At 33.7% G+C, this 9,711-nt stretch overlaps 1 pseudogene; it reads right to left on the bottom strand.

Annotated features, from left to right (window-relative positions):
* Positions 1-8,370: 8,370 nt before the first annotated feature.
* LOC112922786 (small nucleolar RNA U3) lies at positions 8,371-8,506 on the bottom strand (annotated as a pseudogene).
* Positions 8,507-9,711: the final 1,205 nt, after the last annotated feature.

Below are 9,711 nucleotides of genomic sequence, written 5' to 3'. Positions count from 1 at the left end.
TCCATCAATGTATCTATAGTATATAAAATTTAATCTAGTCAGTAATAATGTGACAGAACTAGTTATTAAGTATTTTGAGGTCCAATTTTTTTATGGATTTAAATTTAATTAAAACTTGGCATATTATGTAGTCTTTTTTTTACTCTTTTATATATTGAGTTTAATATGATAATGACATGAACTAAATTTGATTATTTCTAACCTTCCCTGTTACTCTGAATATTACTTTTGTATTATGAACAAAAAACCATTTGAATCACTGATTTATTATTAAAATATTTAGATCCATTTTTACTTTCACTCATATCACCACAGTAAACTCTTAGTGGCAGCCTGCTAATCTTTTTGTATTGTCTTACCACTTGAACATCCAAGTGGTAAGAAATATACAAATATCCTTCATTATTAATGTTAAAGACAGTCTGTGCCTTCTATGGTTTTGTGCAGGACATTGGGAATTATTTCCTCCTTTTCTCATATTTTGACAAATGGTAACATGTTTTTTAATTCACACTAAGCAATTTTACAACTACACAGCTGTAGTCTATGGCATAATACATTTGCCTTTATTCCTGTAGTAAGTTATAATGTTGGCAAATGCAAATAAATATTGTGAGTCTAATAAGTGCATAGTTTTTGCCTCAAATCATGGCCAGGTCCAGTTTTATAGGTCTTCCAGGACATCTGACATGGATCAAACTGATTTATTTCCCCTGAAAAATAAACTGATTCCTTATGGTGGGCTCCTTTTATCTAGCTGTGGAGCAGATACTACATATTAATATTTTTATTGAAAATAAATTCTAGATATTTGAGCCTGCACATTTATACATTTATAGAGGAAAATGGATAATATTTTTCCCTTTAATGTGGTCCCCTATGCTGGTAATCAGTAAACATACATGATCATTGTTAAAATGAGAATCTTGTTTATAGTAATACAGGTTCCTGACAGAGGCCAACATACTATTATTTTCCTACTTTTGATAGCAATTACTAAAACTAGAAATATATATATATATTTTTTTTTCTTTCTTTTTTCCCTTGCTATTATTTTCCTACCCCGGATTCTGCTTGGAGGCTCTTAGCAGCTTTTTTCAAGTGAGATGTTTTACACATAACAAGAAACAGCAACCAAGTAAGAACATGATGTTCTTGTGGTTACTTTATAGGTAGCATAGCATCTCAGGTCAATTGGGGAGGTATCTTTGGTAATGGTCTCATTTTAAAAATGAACACTAGAATGAATTTGAGATATGTTACTATGTTTCATTAATTATATTTTTGTTTTCCACTTTTGCCTATTGTTTTTGCTATGATGTTCCTCAAGGCCTACTCTTATGCTCTACGAGGTGCCTTTTGCTCTTTTTACGTTAGCTTGTGTGTGTGTGTGTGTGTGTGTATCTGCATTCCTATGCCTGCATTTTTACAGAGTGAGCTTTTGCCTGTCAAAGGGGCCTAGTGTTAACAGCTTCTTCCTGAGCCAAAGGGAAGTTAGAGTTGGATTTAAGACCTTGTAATCAGAGGAAAGAGTCTATGAGCTCCTCCAGCTGACCTGGGTTCCATTGTCTTGAACTTCATAAAAGTTGCTGGAGAAAATGATGAGATACTGCACTGCCTTTCATTCTCAAGGAATTGAAAGCCCCTGATGGCAATAAGGACCTGGGGAGATATAAGGCATTCATTCCCTGGGCATCTAAGTGCACAATTTTCTTGACATCACCACATATCACTCTGTACATTACATTGCCAAACTCCACGTTTCTTGGTCTCTCTTCAGAGTCTTTTTGATTGGCCATCAATATACAGAGGGAATGAGAAAGACTTTCTTGAATTTCCATAGCTATGCCCAACCTTCTTTTTAGTTCTGACATTGTCTTTGAAAACAAAATGATGAATTTGAGCATTATGATGTCTTGAATCCCAAAGATTCCTGTAAATTTCCTTCCTTGCTCTGTTCAAAGTGTCCATATTTTGTGTCTATTGTTTTGCTACATTAAGGAGTCCCAATGCATTTTCTTTCTGTATTTCCTTGTCTGCGCTAGCTTTTGTTATTTCATCTTCTTTCTTTAAGCTTTGTTTTATATCTGAGATTAAATTCTCAACCTTATAAAGAAGGATGGCCTTACATTTATTTTCCTTTATTCCCTTTCAAGAGTGGTCACAGCATGCATTTTAACTGTGTTATACTTGGCAACTGAGTTTTCAATGGCAGATGAGTTGTTGCTTTCTAATTGCATCATGTATGGCTATATAGTTTTGTCTTCAATTAAAGATCTCAAAAACTATGCTTTTTCAAGTAAATTCAGGTCTATTTATTTTGAGTTAGATTACCCTTTGCTGCAGTATCTCTTGGGAACTGGTGTTTTATTTTACTGAAATGTAGATTAAGTTCACTTAGCATATTTTACTGTATCTTTAATTATATACATCTAATATTAAAGAATGAAGCATATGGCCCAAATCTTTGCCTACACAGGACCTTGCAGGATTGTTGGGCTAAAAATATAAGGACTTTGAGGGAAAAACCCTAATAATACCAATACTCTATTTTATAATACCGAAATACCATGACTGTATTTTAAAAAGAGTCATGATATGAGAGAGACCTCACTGGTACCAAATATAGTTTGTAAGAGTAGCTTTGTCTCTGTAATCGTATGATAAGTGAGATTATAGTTAAGCTATTTTGAGCTTATAAAACTATAATAATTATAAATTCCAGTTGGCTTGTGGGAGTAGAAAGGGAGATAACTATAAATTCAGAGTCAGAAGAAGTTTGGGACCAGAACTGACTCCAGAGAAAGGAACGGCTGCAGAGCTGAAGAGCACCAGAAGAGGCAGACAGGTAGACATAGAGAAGGCAGTCTGAAGGTGGAGATTCTAGAAGAGAAGACTCGATAATATATCCTGGGAGAGGGTCTCATAAACCTGGCAATAGGTCCAAACCAAATTCATCTAATGTTCAAAGCCAGCTTGCTCAGTTTATTATAATTGCTACAGGGGAAAGAGAAGTGCTTTGGCATCAGAGACCTGAGTTTGTAGGATGGCTCCAGCCACTTCTCAGCTATGTGACCGTGACCTGTTTATCTCAATAGTGAAACAAAGGTGATAACTGTGCAGTAATGTCATAGGGATCATGGCTCCTGATAGGATTTTAGGTACAAGAAGATGCTCACTAAATGGTGACTATAATTTTTGTTGTAGTTCAGGAAAAGGAACTGGGTCTTGTGTGTTCTGGAGCTGTCAATTTTTAATTAAACCACTTGTGTTTTAAATATTCTACAATTTAGTATTTTTGCTTTTTAATATTTTGGTTTTCTTTTTCATGTTCCCATTACTACCACTTTCCTAATAAGGTTACAATAAAAAATATGGAATCATTTCTTAGCTGAAACTAGGAGAAAAATAATTTGCTGTCAGAACAAGAGAGTTCAGTAACTTAGAGGATGGATGTAGGAGGGGACATCAGCTATCTGGCTGGAAAATGGGGAAATGGAGGGAATAAAAGATAACTGGAACAGAGAGGGGTAAAGTCAGGTGCAGTGGGATTTCCAGTCCATGTCCACTTGAGCCATTTGTTTCTTTATTTTTTCCCCCTTTTCTCTGATTCTTTGTTGTTGGGAAAGTCAAAGTGGAGCAAGTGGGTTTTGCTCTTAGGAGTGCTAGAAGAAGTTACATTTGCCCAATGCATTGGATAATAGATACACTCAAGAAAACTTTTAAGTCAAGAATTGTGAGGGAAGAATGGGGCAGATTTTGGAGGTAAATCATGTGAGGGCATGATAGGAGAGGGAAGAAAAGTTAGAGAAAAGGATTCTAAAAGTAGTGACTCCTAACCCTGCTTGTATATTACAGTCACTTATGGTCCTTCGAAAAAATATCGAGGCTTGAGCTGTGCACTGAGACATTTGGGTATAATAGGTCTTGTTGGGACCTAGGCATTGGTATTTCTCAAATTTCCTAGGTTGTTCTAAAGCCCAGCCCGGACTAAGAACCTTGGTGTAAACTAAGGGTGAAAGTCTAGGGCAGATGCTCTTCATTCATGATGCAAAATGTTTTCAAGTCCTGTAATAACAGAATATATTCAGATACTTATGAAATGATTACAGTGCTTCTACCACTGATTATTTTGATCATTCACTTTTCTTTCTTTCTTTCTTTCTTTCTTTCTTTCTTTCTTTCTTTCTTTCTTTCTTCTTTCTTTCTTTCTTTCTTTCTTTCTCTCTCTTTCTTTCTTCTTTCTTTCTTTCTTTCTTTCTTTCTTTCTTTCTTTCTTTCTTCTTTCTTCTTTTTTTTCTTTCTTTCTTTCTTTCTTTCTTTCTTTCTTTCTTTCTTTCTTTCTTTCTTTCAAGTGCCTACTATGTGGGAGGCCTACAGGCATTGGTTTATCCTCCTCTAGGTATTGGAACCTCCTTTCCTTTTGTTTTCCCCAAAGATGCAATATATTGATTTTGATACTCAGATTACGTACTATTTCATTTTCCAACCATTATCTATTATTAATTTTTAATTTTCAAAGTACACATGTAAGGAGGTAGCATAGCTTATAGGTCACGTGGTGTATATATAAAAAACCACTCCCTCTTAATCTCTAAGTCTTTATGTGATTCTAGGAATATGATGTACCTTCTATGAGCTATGATTGTCTGAGTTTTATTTTCACTGTTAGTGACCTTGGACATTTAACATTTCTCCTGACACCTTGTCCCTACTCTCCCTCACCCCACAACCCCAGTATCTCCAATAGTTTAATTCTGGCCTGGATTATGTATTGTGTTTTACATTTCCCCTCAAGAAAACGTCTGAGCTTGACCTCACCTCCTATTGGCCCCAGGTTCATGTCATATAATTAGTTAATACTGGTAGAATTTGATGCCATGTGCCTGACTGAAACAGTATCTTTATTGTAAAGTTACTGATGGTAAATCTTCACATATCTTTGAGTCCTTGAAAATTACTTCAGGACAATTCATGACACTAAAGAAATTAATATTGTCTGTGTGTGTGTGTTTCATGCCGTTACTATAAAATGTATTTCAACAATAATACTACAAGTTCTTATTTTCTTAAGTCTTAGCAAAGAAATGATAACTGTGAATTTACAATATTTATCTCAGGAGAAATTGCTTTTCTATAATCTGGGATTCTTTGATAGCATAACAGGAAATAGTAATGATAATAATAAAACAAATAATTATAAGTAACATTTATTGAGGGCTTACCATGTGTCAGAATCGGTTGTAAGTGCCTAACACATTTTCTTCTGATTTTATTCTCATGATATGACATATAAAGCATATCTTAGTTAATATACAGTTGGTAACAAAAACTATGATGCAGTGCTTAAACATACATTTAATATCTTATAAATAGGGGATCGCTGGGTGGCTCAGCAGATTAGTGCCTGCCTTTGGCCCGGCGTGATCCTGGAGTCCCGAGATCGAGTCCCACATCGGGCCCCCTGCATGGAGCCCGCTTCTCCCTCTGTCTGTGTCTGCCTCTCTCTCTCTGTATGTGTCTCTCATGAATAAATAAATTAAATCTTTAAAAAAAATCTTATAAGTAGGAAAATCCTTGATTTCCTGAGTGAAATTCACATTTAATTAAAATCTCTTTGGTTTGACCTCCAAATTATCTCCATTTTAAATCTAAACTTTAAAAAATTCTTAATTATAAAATATTTATATTCCATATTATCTGAGCTGAATGCAGAATTTTATATTATTTTATATTATAAACTGTTGTTTTAGGGAAGCACTTCTAATCTAGAAAAACATATTATATATATTTATTACACATTGCTTAATACACTTAGTAGAACAGAGAGCCAGAAGGGCACCAGTTTTCTATCGTAAAAAGAATGAAAGTATTAGGCTTAATATTTGGCCTAACATTTTGATAAAATGAAGATATCCTGGAAATATTATTTGCTTATTGAAGTTACTCTTTGAAATAGAGAAATAATTCTTTTCTCATACATACTATATATATATATATTTATATACACACACTCTCTATATGTATATATATATATATATATATATACACTCTCTGCAAAGATGCACATTTGAGATGCATATCATGTGTATATGTGCTCTACAAAGATAAATATTGGAGGACTTTCAGTGTCTCAAGATGCCAGCAAGAGTGTTCTGAGACTTATCTAAAGGCCATTATATAGTTCTTTTAAGATGACCTTCCTTGAAAAGAGGGTCACATTTTTTCAGGGTTTGAAAGTTTTTTATTTTATTTAGTTTAGTTTTTATTGTCTTTAGCCATTGTAGTTTTAGAGTTTATAATAGTCTTGTGACGGATAGGTTCTACATGGTCATTAAACCACTATGAACAATAATTCATAGTGGTTAAAATGAAAGAGCATGAATTCAAAAAATAAGATAAATATCCAATAAACAAATGCTGTTTATAGATAGTATGGCTATTTTGGGGGTGTCACGGAGAAATGAAAAGGTATTGAATCCATATCAGTGAAATAACCAAACATTTAATAAGACTTAGAACAAGATGATGGGCTGAGTACATTTATCTACTTCTACTCTTGCTCTAAATTCCCAGAGCTGAAGAGAAAGATCTAAAACCAAGTACTAATACTTCAATATGCTGAAAAATAAAAATAGCTTCCTTCATTTTATGAGATATTCTTCAGAATTCTTGAAAAGCAAAAATAAGCCTGAGTTAGAGCAAAAGAGAACAAATAGCTAACAGTACTTGCTTTAAAGAAGAGTTGCTTCCAGGGAAATAGGATTTTCAGAGTGAACTTTCTCACAGGGCATGACAAGAAAGCTGGTACAGTAATATAGGGTTGCCAAATATATTTCCAAAAGAGTGGGATGTATACATTTTTTTATCTTGAACCATTTTTAAAAGCTTTTTAAATATATAATTTACATGTACTCACCTGCATATATTTAGGGTTTACAATTTGATAAGTTTTGACAGAGGAACGAATCTCTGAAACCATCATCATAGTCCTGATCATGCCTCAATCTCTTATATTTACCTTTCATAATTTTTCCTTGTCTTTTCCATCTCTTCAAGTAACCATTGATTTACTTTCCTATACAATGGATAGATACCTTTGCATTTTTTCTTAAAAGTATATGTTTGGAATCATAAACCATTTACTGTATTTTTTTTCTGGTTTTCTGAATGCATTATAATTACTTTGAATTCATCAATGATATCATATGAGTAGCTCATCTTTTTTGTTAAGTAACATTATTTTTTGGATATACCACAACTAGTTTATCCATTCATTTTTTTAATGGGCATTTGGGTTATTTTTAGATTTTGACTATTAAAAATGAAGCTAGTATAAGTATTTTTTAAAAAGAAATATTTTCAACTTAACATAGTGAATAATTTCAGATAAATTTGAGAGGACTTTGCATCCATGAAATTCTTGGAAATTAAAAATTAGCTGAAATTTAAAACTCTCTAATGGTGAAATGAATAAGATTAAAGGTGGACTGGAAGATAACACAGAGAGATTTTTACAGAGTGTAATACAAAGGATGAAATGTGTAAAAAAAACAGTAAAATTGAGATTTAAAGAAATAAATTAAATGTTCAAATATATAATTAATAAGGTGTTGAGAACAAAGATAAAGCGAAGAAATAATTGAAGGTATAATGAAAGATCACTTTAAAATACTGACAAAATATACACACTTTTGGTGAAAGGACTTGCTGAACATGAAATAAAATGAATAAGAGAAAACAGATCTGGACAAAACATGGTGAAATGTCAAAATATTAAGGATAAAAATAAAACCTAAAAATGTCTAAGAGGTAAAATAGACTTCTGTAAGGGGCCAAAGGCAGGCCACCCCAAGATGGGCCACTTTGGCATGAAGATTATTTTGAATTAAAAAGCAATCAAAACCCAGTAGATTCAGAAAAATCTCTTTACCTCCCCCTCAACTGCCTAAAACAATTTAAATAGAGAACCTGCTTTGGAAAGAGAGCTATCACCATGGATAACAACATTAAACCACAAACTAGGTGTGGTAGACAGGGAGGAAATTGGCAAGGCCTGTTTGATCAAAGTTCTCTATGTCTCATTGTTCCTGAGTGGCTCAGCAAACATTTGTTTACCAAACATTTACTCTTTTTCATCTTCCTGTGAATTGCATTCCTTCCCCTTGAACTCCCAGAGTCTTATCCTCTTTCTCCTTAGTTCTGAATGACATATGGATTTCCATATCCACAGAGACATGGAAATTCCAAAGACAGACAGAAAGATAAATAGGCCTGTCTGTCTGTCTTTGGAATTTCCATGTCTCTGTGGATTCTCCATATGCATGAAATTAAATTCGATTTTCTCCTCTTCTCATGGCAATTTGTTTCCTAGTCCAGCTAGAAGGACATTGAAGGAGATAGTATATCTTTCTCCCTGACACCTCCTGCAAATGAACATCACTTGTTATGATGCAATGAAGATTTTTAAACAAACTATAGAAATGATCCCTGAAAGTATAGTCTTAAAGATTTTTTAAAATAACAAAGAAAACCATAGGCTAATTCCATTAACAAATAGACATAAAATTAAAAAAAATCAAATCCAGCAATATAGTAAAATAATACTATGAATGATAATACATTGTGACTTATATATATCTTTTAAATACAAAAATAATTCAAATTAGGAAATTTATTAAAGCAATTTATTGCATTAAATTTTATTAGAAGAAACGTATATGATCACTCTGGAAAAAGTAGGAAAGAAAATAACACACTCATTCTTAACGTGAATTTCTAGCAGAGTAGGACTAATCTGATGTGTCCTGAGTCTGATAAAAGAGGGCCTTAAAGTAAAGTATACCCGTCAGAGACCCACAAATATGTTCACAAGAAATTCGAAACACTTCCACTAAAGTCAGGAGTAAGATAAAAGATGTCATTTATCATAACTACTGTTCAATATACATTGAGCTTAGCTAATAATATAAGCCAATCAAATGAACAAAAAGTTTAGTTACTGACATACCTTTCTATATTTTCTGCTCATTTTTTCCTGTAAACCTAAAATTGCTCTTAAAAAAAAAAAAGTGATTTGCAAAGTGTTTTTACTAATTTAAACTTCCACTATCAATGATTAGTATTCCTATTATTTCAAATCACTAATGACATTTGGTATTGTCAGTCTATAATTTTGGCCAATTCGGTACGTGGAATGTTATCTTACTATGATTTTATTTTTTTATTTTTTAATTTTTTTTAATTTTTTTTTATTTATTTATAATAGTCACATAGAGAGAGAGAGAGGCAGAGACACAGGCAGAGGGAGAAGCAGGCTCCATGCACCGGGAGCCTGACGTGGGATTCGATCCCGGGTCTCCAGGATCGCGCCCTGGGCCAAAGGCAGGCGCCAAACCACTGCGCCACCCAGGGATCCCCTATTTTTTTATTTTTTTAAATTTTTATTTATTTATGTATGATAGTCACAGAGAGAGAGAGAGGCAGAGACACAGGCAGAGGGAGAAGCAGGCTCCATGCACCAGGAGCCGATGTGGGATTCGATCCCGGGTCTCCAGGATCGCGCCCTGGGCCAAAGGCAGGCGCTAAACCGCTGCGCCACCCAGGGATGCCCTTACTATGTTTTTAATTTGAATTTCCCTGACCACTCATGAGTTGTAGCAACTTTTAGTATATCTATCTGTAGTTCAAATGTCATTTTTTATGATATTC

Source organism: Vulpes vulpes, chromosome 1, assembly GCF_048418805.1.
Source record: "Vulpes vulpes isolate BD-2025 chromosome 1, VulVul3, whole genome shotgun sequence".
In the NCBI taxonomy this organism is placed as follows: Eukaryota; Metazoa; Chordata; class Mammalia; order Carnivora; family Canidae; genus Vulpes; species Vulpes vulpes.
This window is presented reverse-complemented; position numbering and strand designations above follow the sequence as displayed.